General features: G+C 40.1%; 1 pseudogene; it reads left to right on the top strand.

The window, feature by feature from the left end:
* The first annotated feature begins 8,488 nt into the window (after positions 1-8,488).
* Positions 8,489-9,257, top strand: LOC146821488 (forkhead box protein N2 pseudogene; annotated as a pseudogene).
* Positions 9,258-9,577: the final 320 nt, after the last annotated feature.

Here is a 9,577-nt window from a genome sequence, read left to right as displayed (position 1 = left end):
GAGTAAACCAAAGTGCAGCAATATATACTATACTATATTCTAGATCAACAATACTTCCACGGAACACAATATTTGTGCTAAACATTGAGGGTTCTTATAATGTAAAATTGTGTTACCAGTAGTTAACTGAGTTTGAACCGGTGATATCTTCAGTGGCTGTCAGTCCTCCCAAATGGAAAATTTGGCATGCCTGCTATACCGCTGAGAGCGGCACAGTCGCAAACTACGCCGTATATAAGGTGTCCGTGCCGCCAATATTACTGATAGTTTGCCTTGTGACTCTTGATTGTCACTGAATGCAGCCCCTAGTCACGGGCATCTAACCCCTGATTAGAGCTGTTGTTTGTAAGTGTATCATAAATAGGCATTGCAAATAATTCACCAGATTGGGTCTCAGGGGACCATCAGTGAGACGCAATAGAATAAAAAATGTCAGATTCTTAGCTAATTCTCCATTTCCTAGCTCAATTAAGTTTCTACATCATCCTAAAATTATGTTTACTTTGTCATTCATTAATGCACTCATCAACTATTCTAGTCTTCTATCCATCCAACTACACACTCACTCACCTATCCATGCACTCACTCGCCTATCCATGCACTCAGCTCAGCTCCCATCACTCCTATGCACTGCCTTTTTTCTCGCCATTCGTCCCTTCCCCAAACTAACTTTGCCTCCCACAAATCCTTGCTCCTGTCATCCATTCATGCAGTCACCCATTTATCTAGCCATCCACCAGTGCATCAACTGAATCATCCATGCATGGGCTCAAGTACTCCTGTTCATCCATACATATACCCATCCTTTCTCTGTAATTGTTGCAGGCAGCATGGCTGGTCCATGGTTCTCGTAGTCATTAATGGGCCTAAATAGACTTACCTTAGGCATCCCTTCAGTGTGCTGGCGCCATGCCTGGTGTATATATCCATAAGGCTCCCAGGCCGCAGTAGCCATTCTAACAGCCTGCAATCAACTGTCTCGACCAGACAGGCGAAGCCGAAAGGAAAGCCATGTCTTCTGCCAGGCAGGTTACTGGACAAAAGCGGCAAAAACAAGAGTAAAGAACAAAAATATGAAAGGATAGTAAGCAAAATCCCTGGCCGAGCACACCTTTGCTCTAAAAGTACATACAACTATAAAAAAGCAGAGAAAAGGAAACTAAAATAAAAATGGGCAAACTGTCTATCCATCCACTTGTTTTAAGCCGAAATAAAAGGATAGTAAATTAAGCAGTGAGTGGTGAGCTAAAAGTGAACTTGGGTGCGGAGATGTAGAAGCAATATCCCCTGAAGTTATTACTAAACCAGGGCAGGGGTGTCCATCTTAAAGCGTCATGTCATCTGACTCCACTGGACCAGCGAAGAGAAAGCTAAAGCTGTAGCAACTTTCAGAGTGGTCAGGATGAAAGATAAATGTGCATCCAGGTACAGGAGTTATATAAACAATTGGCCTTGAACACTTTATTTACGAACCCAGATTCTTCATAATGACAATGACAAGTGCTTCGGTCTGATGACCAGAAATACTTCACTCTGATGGTGCCAAATACTCAATCTTGCCAATGCCACACAGTCCATCATGACAGTGCACATATAAACATTCACAAAAGCAACAGGAACGCCTCCCAAGTGAGCCACCTACAGTTTTTGTTTTGTTAAATAATTTTTACTTGAGAGAATGAACACAGAGTGAAAACATTACATAACTGGGAAAAGATATAAAAAAAGGGATACACAAAGACTACTAAAATCTATTTAAAATTAAGAAAAATACGTAATCATAGTTGCAACTATTACAATAATAGAGTAGAACTATAAGAGGAGAAGAATAAAAATGGTATAACATCATATCGTAATAAAATAATGTGTTCCATAAGAGAAAAGATTATGTGATTTGTATAATTTTATGAAAGAAAAGAGAGAAAGGCAAGAAAAGGGGAGAAGAAAAGATGAAAAGAGGGGAGAAGAGAGAGAGATAAAAGGAGAAGACATGAAAATATTGGCAGTCAATATTATAAGAGAGATGAGTGTGAGGACAGAAATGTAGTAAAAGGTAACCATAATAAATCCGACTTAATCTTTTGATTAATAGAATAGTGGGAGACAGAGGCAATTCTATGTACATCACAAATTAAATTTGAACCAAAGCATAAACAATAATTTAGAGTTTTCTTTCCAACATGTTAATATAATTTTGAATGCAACAGCAATATAAAGGTCAAATAAGATAGTTTTCGACGGGAGTTGGTCGAAATAGGCAGATATAGTACCTAAAAAGATATTGTGAATAGCAAATGGAACATCACAGGAAAAAATCAATCGACATTTCGACCAAATAGCTTTCCAAAAGTCATGAACCTTAGGATAATAATTAAGTAAGTGCATCAATGATCCTTTAGAGGAAAGACATGACCAACATAACGGTGAAATAGAGTGGTCAATTTTGTGAAGATAGAGGGGAATGATTACAACTCTGTTAAAAATAAAATGTAAGGATTGTGCAATGTTGGCAGCTTTGGAAGTTTTGAAAATCTTTTGCCACAATCGATCCCATTGATGAATAGAAAGCAATTGAGATAAGCCATGTTTCCAAGATAATTTGATAGGAGATTTACTTTGAATGCTAGTATGTATTTTATATATAAAAGAAGCGCTGGAAATTGGGTCATGAGGAATGTGAAATAGTGGTGTACTAGGCATAAATAAAATAGGAGTAGGGTTGGAGTTAACATTTTGTAAAAAGGTTTGGAGAACAGGAGGCAATTTGTTATATTGCTGAATGCAAGAGTCAGGAAGACTACATTTCTCTTGTAGTTGGAGGAAGGGCTAGATCAAATTATCAAGTATCAACTGATGTACATAGAAAATGCCCTTTTCCTTCCAGTGCTTGTAGTAAAAGGATTTGTTGCGGAATTTAATGTGCTTATTAAACCATATTGAAGAGGATAGAAAGGATTGATAAAGGTCAAAACCCTTGAAAAAAAGTGTATGTATTAGATGGTGAGAATATTTTAAGATAGGGTACTTGGAAATGAAAGTGCAGTTGGTCATAAACATAATGTCCTGAAAGGAAAAGTCATGTAACAATGATCGTTCAACAACAACCCATGTTGGCATAGGTAGATCTTGATAATCTTTAGAAATGGCATAAAATTGACGAATAAAAAAAAAGCATTGTGGTACAATTTAAAATGGAGAAATTGAACACCTCCCTCTGATTTAGAACGAGTTAATTTAGATAGGGCAATACGATCACATTTATTGTTCCATAAAATTTTGGTACAAATAGAATTAATCTAGGAAAAGTAATAATTAGGAATTTTAATAGGTAACATTGAGAGCAGGAAAAGCACCTGGGGAACAATAATCATTTTAACCGCATCCAGTCTGCCCCACCAAGACAAAAATAATGGGGACCAGGAAGACAGCAAATTAGTAAGTTTGAATTTTAAGGCAGAAAAATTATGGGTTAAAGTATCAGAAATATTTGAGGAAAACCATGTTCCTAAGTATTTAATCTTTTGGGAACACCAAGTGAAATTGGTTGTATCAAACATGTATTCGATAACATGATGAATTTAACGGTAAAATCTCAGTTTTAGAAAAAATTAAGTTTATAACCAGAAACAGTGGAAAATAAAGCAATCTCTTGTAAAAAAGGGGGAAGAGATTTGCAAGGATGGACATGTAAATAAGGATATCATCTGCATAAGCAGAGAGTTTAATTTGATGGGAATTACGATTAAAGCCAGTAATATTAGGGTTATGCCTAATACGTTCGAGAAAGGGTTCTAGACAAAGGAGAAAAAGTAATGGAGAGAGAGGGCAGACCTGACGGGTACCTCGTTGCAGATGGAAATATGAGGAAAAGAGACCATTGACAAATACACAAGCACATGGGGCTGTATAAAGTAGTTTTATATAAGAAATAAACCTTTGGTCAAAGCCAAGCCATTGAAGAGTATAAAGTATAAATAGCCAATTGATTCGGCCAAAAGCTTTTTCAGCATCAAGTGATAGGGCAGCTAAAGGAGAAGAGTACTTTCTTCCAAGGGTAAGAATATTTGAGAACATTCTAGCATTGTCAGAGGCAAGTCGGCCTCTAACAAAGCCAGCCTGATCTGGTTTGAGAAGAAGTGGGATAATCTTTTCTAAAACGTGAAGCCAAAATCTTTGTAAAACAGTTTACAATCATAATTAATTAGGGAGATGGGCCAAAAAGTCCTTGTCTGGTTTGGGGATGACAAAAATAAGGGCTTCTAAAAAAGAACCACATGCTTTAGAATTGGAGAGGAATGAATTAAAAAGGTCTAATAATTTTGGTGCAAAAATTGAGGAAAAAGCTAAGAATAGTTCAACTGAAAAACCATCAGGTCCCGGAGCTTTAGCCTTTTTTAAAGAATTAAGAGTATTGATTATATCTTGAAGGGAGAGATCATTCTCAAGAGGCAAAAACATATCAGGAAGAGAATGGGGTTTTGGGATACCTTGGAAAAAAGTTTCAAAATCCTTTTCAGAAGGAGTTGTATCCTCTGTGTATAAAAGTTCATAATAGGATTGGAATGTATCGACAATGTCTGAATCGGAGGAAAGAAATTTATTAGTTTTTTCTGAATGGATAGGACCAATTTTTTAATGCTCTGATTTGATTTTTAAATAGTTTGCTAACATTTTCTCTGCCTTATTTTGGCCACCATGAAATTTAGATTTAATCTTAAGAAGGTTATGTTGCAAGCATCAACAGTGGCAATTGTATTCGATGTAGATTATTGGCTGTAATCAATTCTTGCAAAGTGGAGGAGGATTTAGAGGAAAAGTAATTGTGTTCCAGGATTTAGATTTTTAGAAGAGTTTCCTGATATTTAGCATTAACTAATTTATTTTTCTTTGCAGAGTAAGCAATGGTAAAGGCTCTAAATGATGCATTAAAGGCATCCCAATTATTGAATTGATGTATCTGAAGGTTTGTTGAATTGAAAACATTTATTAATATAAGAGGTCGCTTCTGATATAAAGGTTTGATCTGAGAGTAGGTAATTGTAAATACGCAATCGGCCTTGTTTGCAAGTAGTAAGTGACAAATCAAAAGAGGCAGACATGGGGGCATGGTCAGAAATAAAAATAGAACCAATTTCAGAGGAATGGATACAAGGGAGTAATGATTTAGAGACCAGAATATAATCAATACGGGACATAGTATGGTGGACAGGTGAAAAGAAAGTAATTTCGGAAGTGTCTGGGTTACATGTTTTCCATACATTATAAAAAGGACGAAAGGTGATGGCAGATTGAAATGATTTATGAGTTTTATCAGGTTTAAATTTGCACTTAGATTTTCTATCAGAAAAGGGTATCCAGCCAATTATTGAAATCGCCACCAACAATTATATTGGGATTAGAAATAGAAAAAAGTTTCAATTTAATACAATGCCAAAATTTTGGGTCGGGTTTGACAGGACCATACATATTAAAGAAAGTGACTTGTGTTTTACAAATAGCAGCGTCTACCATAACCCATCATCCATTGGAATCACATTCTGTTGATATAATTTGAGCATTATTTGATTTATGAAATAAAATACCAACACCACCATGACGATCAAGAGCAGGAGAGAAAACAATTTGAGTAACGTTGATTTAAGTTTCCTGTAAAAAGGCAACATGGGTATTAAGTTTGGATAAGTGAGACAGTACCTTTTGACGTTTGACAGGATGACTTAAACCACGTACATTCCACGAGACAATGTTAAACATGTTGATGGGTGGGGGGAACATATGGAGACGGGAACAGCAAGCTGCAAGACCAATAAAAAAGAAAAAGAGACAACATTTATCAAATGATAACAGAAATACACTCAAAGAGATAAAATAATAGTAGTGAGGAGAACCCGTGAGGGAAAGTAACCAGGGAACAAAGAAAAAAGGCAAGAGAGAAGGAGAGAGAGATAGAGAAACAGATTGAGTAAACAGATCAAGGAAAAGAATCCAGATCTGAAGAGAAATAAGCAATCGGTATGAAAGGAGCATGGTGACGCCGAAAAAACAAGAACGGCGGAAGGAAAGAATAGGTGAGAAAGAGGACTCCTAAGAAATAAAGAAATACCAAAGAATAGAAAATAAAGAGTGAGGAAAGATAGTAAGAGAAAAAGAGTAATTTAAGAAATAAGAGAGATGTAAAGGATGAGAGAGCATTAGAAAGTTAAGGGAGAGGAACAAAATAGTAAAACATCAAAATGGATAAACCTTTAGAACAACAATATCAATCCGTTAACTAAGAGAAAATTAAACATTAGTATCCATGTTATGAGAGGAGATGCTGTTTAGAAAGAGTTTGAGTTTCTCAGGATCTTGGAATGAGCACGAGTTTCCTTCATGGGTAATTTTGCAAAGGCAAGGATGAAGAATGCCATACTGAATGTTCAAATGTCTCATCTGAGGACGAAGAGCCAGAAATTCTTTACGTCGAGCATTCATTGCGTTTGAGATGTCTTGGTAGATAAAAATATTATGTCCCGACCAAGTAAGACGTCGTTTGAGTTTTACAGCCTTCAAAACATACATAAGTTCAGTAAGTTCCAGGAAGAGCATTATAATACCACGTGGCTTGTTTGAATTAGGATGGATGCGACCCAGACAATGCACACGTTATATATTGAGAGGTGAAGAGGATTGAAGATCTTAGAGATCTGGAAGAAATTTCTGCAGAAAGGATAAAATGTCTGGGCCCTCAATATTTTCTGGAAGACCATAAAGGCGAAGGTTGTTCCTCCGATTACGATTTTCAAGATCTTCAGTGTGGAGTTTCAGCTTGTGGATCTCTTGCTCTAATAAAGGAATTTTAACATAAATATCTTGAAGGTCTCCCACAGGTTGCTCGAGTTCCAACACCTTTCACTCCATGATAATCCATCAGTCCTCTATATGTTTTAATTTTTCATTGGTAGTGGACATGAATGGTTGAAGGCCACGTACCTCGTCTAAAATAGAGTCAAGAACTGGATTTTGCGATGAGAAAATAGGAGAGGGTGGATAATTTTTGTGTCTTTTTGGCTTTGCGCCTGAAGAGGCTGGTTTAGGAGTGATGTGAGGATCGCTGGCCATCTTAGATTGCTGGATAGGGCGATGAGTAGTAAGTAGAATAGGCCGGATCCGGCCCATACACTAACGAAGATGACAGCAAGAGCAATGGACAGTCAACAGCAGGTCACCAGATTGAGGATAAAGCAGAGGGGTATAAGTAAAATGTATGAGTCACTGGAAGGTCACTTACAATATATACCTCAATGAGGAACAGAAACGCCACCTCAGAGAGTAACCAGTACCAGCCAAAGTCTAGTAAATTTCATCATCCAAGCCAAAAAGAAAAAAGGCTATTCAGTGCGTAGTAATGAAGTGGGAGCACTCAGTAAAATGGATAATCCAGAGTAGTTCAGGTAAACAGAACTATAGCAAATGTCCAGTATCAGCAAAAAATCAGTAGGTTACCCCATCCAAAACATAAAAACGAAAAAACTTCTTCAGCATACAAGAGTAAAGTGGAAGCATCCTGTACTGCAGTGCAAATGATGTAAAACCTCCAAAGAAGTGATTGAGGAAGTCAACAGATACATTTTCCAGCCCATAAAATGCTGATAATACATCCCAAAACAGAGGACCATATAAAAATTATGGAGCTTGTACCATAAAAATATCATATGCTATTGCAAAATACCATAGGAGCCCAGCTGAGGAGAAAAAACGGAGCACAAGAGCCGCAATACAGAATGGCGGGCGCTCACGTTTTTCCTGAGGGGATATGCACCGCCGCGGCTCCTGGGCTCAATAGTACTGCTGGAGAATTCAAAAATAGCGTGGAGACTCACCGCCACATCATGCCGGCGGGACTGCTGTCGGAGTTAGAAATACTCCGTAATATGGGGTGCTTTTTGTTGAAGAAGCTCCGTGACCGTGCAGAGCTTACAGCGGGACCATCATCTACCTTTGGCGTCTAAGTCACGCCCCCGCCACCTACAGTTTTGAGACAGCTCCAGTGCCCCAGGGAGGTGGTAGTCCCCAGGCAGTGTGGGGAGGGGCAGGAGCCCCCACACAGTTTTCTTTATTAACTTCAGCCCCGGGGAGGTGGCGGTTCCCGGGGCTGGGAGGGCCAGCGAGGCCCCCCTGTGTTAAATATTAAATGCCCTGGGAGGTGGCGGTCCCCAGGGCAGCGTGGGGGGGGGGTGGGACCCCCACGCATTTTTCAACAAAGCCCAAGGGAGGTGGCTGATGCTGGGGCTGCGGGGGCCCCAATGGGCCCTCGCAAATAAATCAATAATTGCCCCCGGGACCTGGCACACCCGGGGGCTTTCTGATAACGAAGCGCGGGAGCCCATGCTTCCTTTTTTTAATTTTCACGGCAGGATTCACGACCCCAATGCGAATTCTGCCATTTAAAAAGAAATTATGCATTTTTTGGCCCTGGGGTCCTTGTGGGCCAGTGGGTGGCAGGGGTGTTGCCTGGCGGCTGTTGGCGCGTCAGCGCAGCTGTCGGGGCGGAGCTACTGGTGGCGGCTAGAGCGCCTGGTTGCCATGGAGACTGGCTGATGTGGGCGTGGCCGTGTGCGCGCGGTGGTGCGGGGAGCAGCTGCTGGTCTGTGACACATAGACACACACGGACTGTACAGAGCGCGCGGGACACGCTACATGTCTAACGGTAGGATTAAATGGGTCCGGTAACTGGAATGACACCAGATAAGAAGGCTGAAAGTCCTGCTGGAGAACGGGTTGCAGGATTAACTCAGATTTACGGAATGGGAACTTTGCCCGAGGCGATTGGAGCTGCCAGGCCGAAATCGACTTTAGTGGACTGTGGAACACCTGATGACGAACTTACAAACTTGAACTGGCTTCACGAGAGCACAGATCTGCTGAATAACTTCAGTCTGGCCAGTGAGGGGGTTCCAGTAGTTAACCCCCTCTATGACATAGAAAGTGACAACATGCCACCTTTCTCACCCTCTTCCTACCAGACGCCTGAGAGATCAGCTTCTTCCAAGCCTCCCTATTCTTTCAGCCTCCTCATCTACATGGCTATTGAGCACTCTCCCAACAAGTGCCTGCCAGTGAAGGAGATCTATGGCTGGATTCTGGAGCGCTTTCCTTACTTTGAGACTGCACCCACTGGATGGAAGAACTCAGTGAGACACAACCTGTCACTTAACAAATGCTTTCAGAAGGTGGAGCGGGGCCATGGCAAGATTGTCTTCTATACCTGTGGGTAAATGTTTTTCCCGAGGTCTCTTCATGTGATAGGTAGGTGATGCCACCTGATCACAATGTGTAGATAGTATTCACTATGGTCCTGAAGAATTGCCACTGATCCCCCTGACAATTAGGCATGAAACATGTTGACCTTGATAGTAAGAGTAGGGCGCTAATATATTTTTTGATCCACTATGGTCACATAGCTGCCACACACTCTCTATTTTTAATCAGGCATGGAGCCCAATACAAAAAACTGGTTCGCACTGGACTTCCTGACCTGTTTTAACCTTTGCACTCACTAACACATCACATCTACACGTTATAGGTCCCTCACCCC

The sequence above is a fragment of the Triturus cristatus genome, chromosome 6 (assembly GCF_964204655.1).
Source record: "Triturus cristatus chromosome 6, aTriCri1.1, whole genome shotgun sequence".
Classification (NCBI taxonomy): domain Eukaryota; kingdom Metazoa; phylum Chordata; class Amphibia; order Caudata; family Salamandridae; genus Triturus; species Triturus cristatus.
Note: the sequence above shows the minus strand (reverse complement) of the source record. Positions and strands in the feature narration are given on the sequence as shown.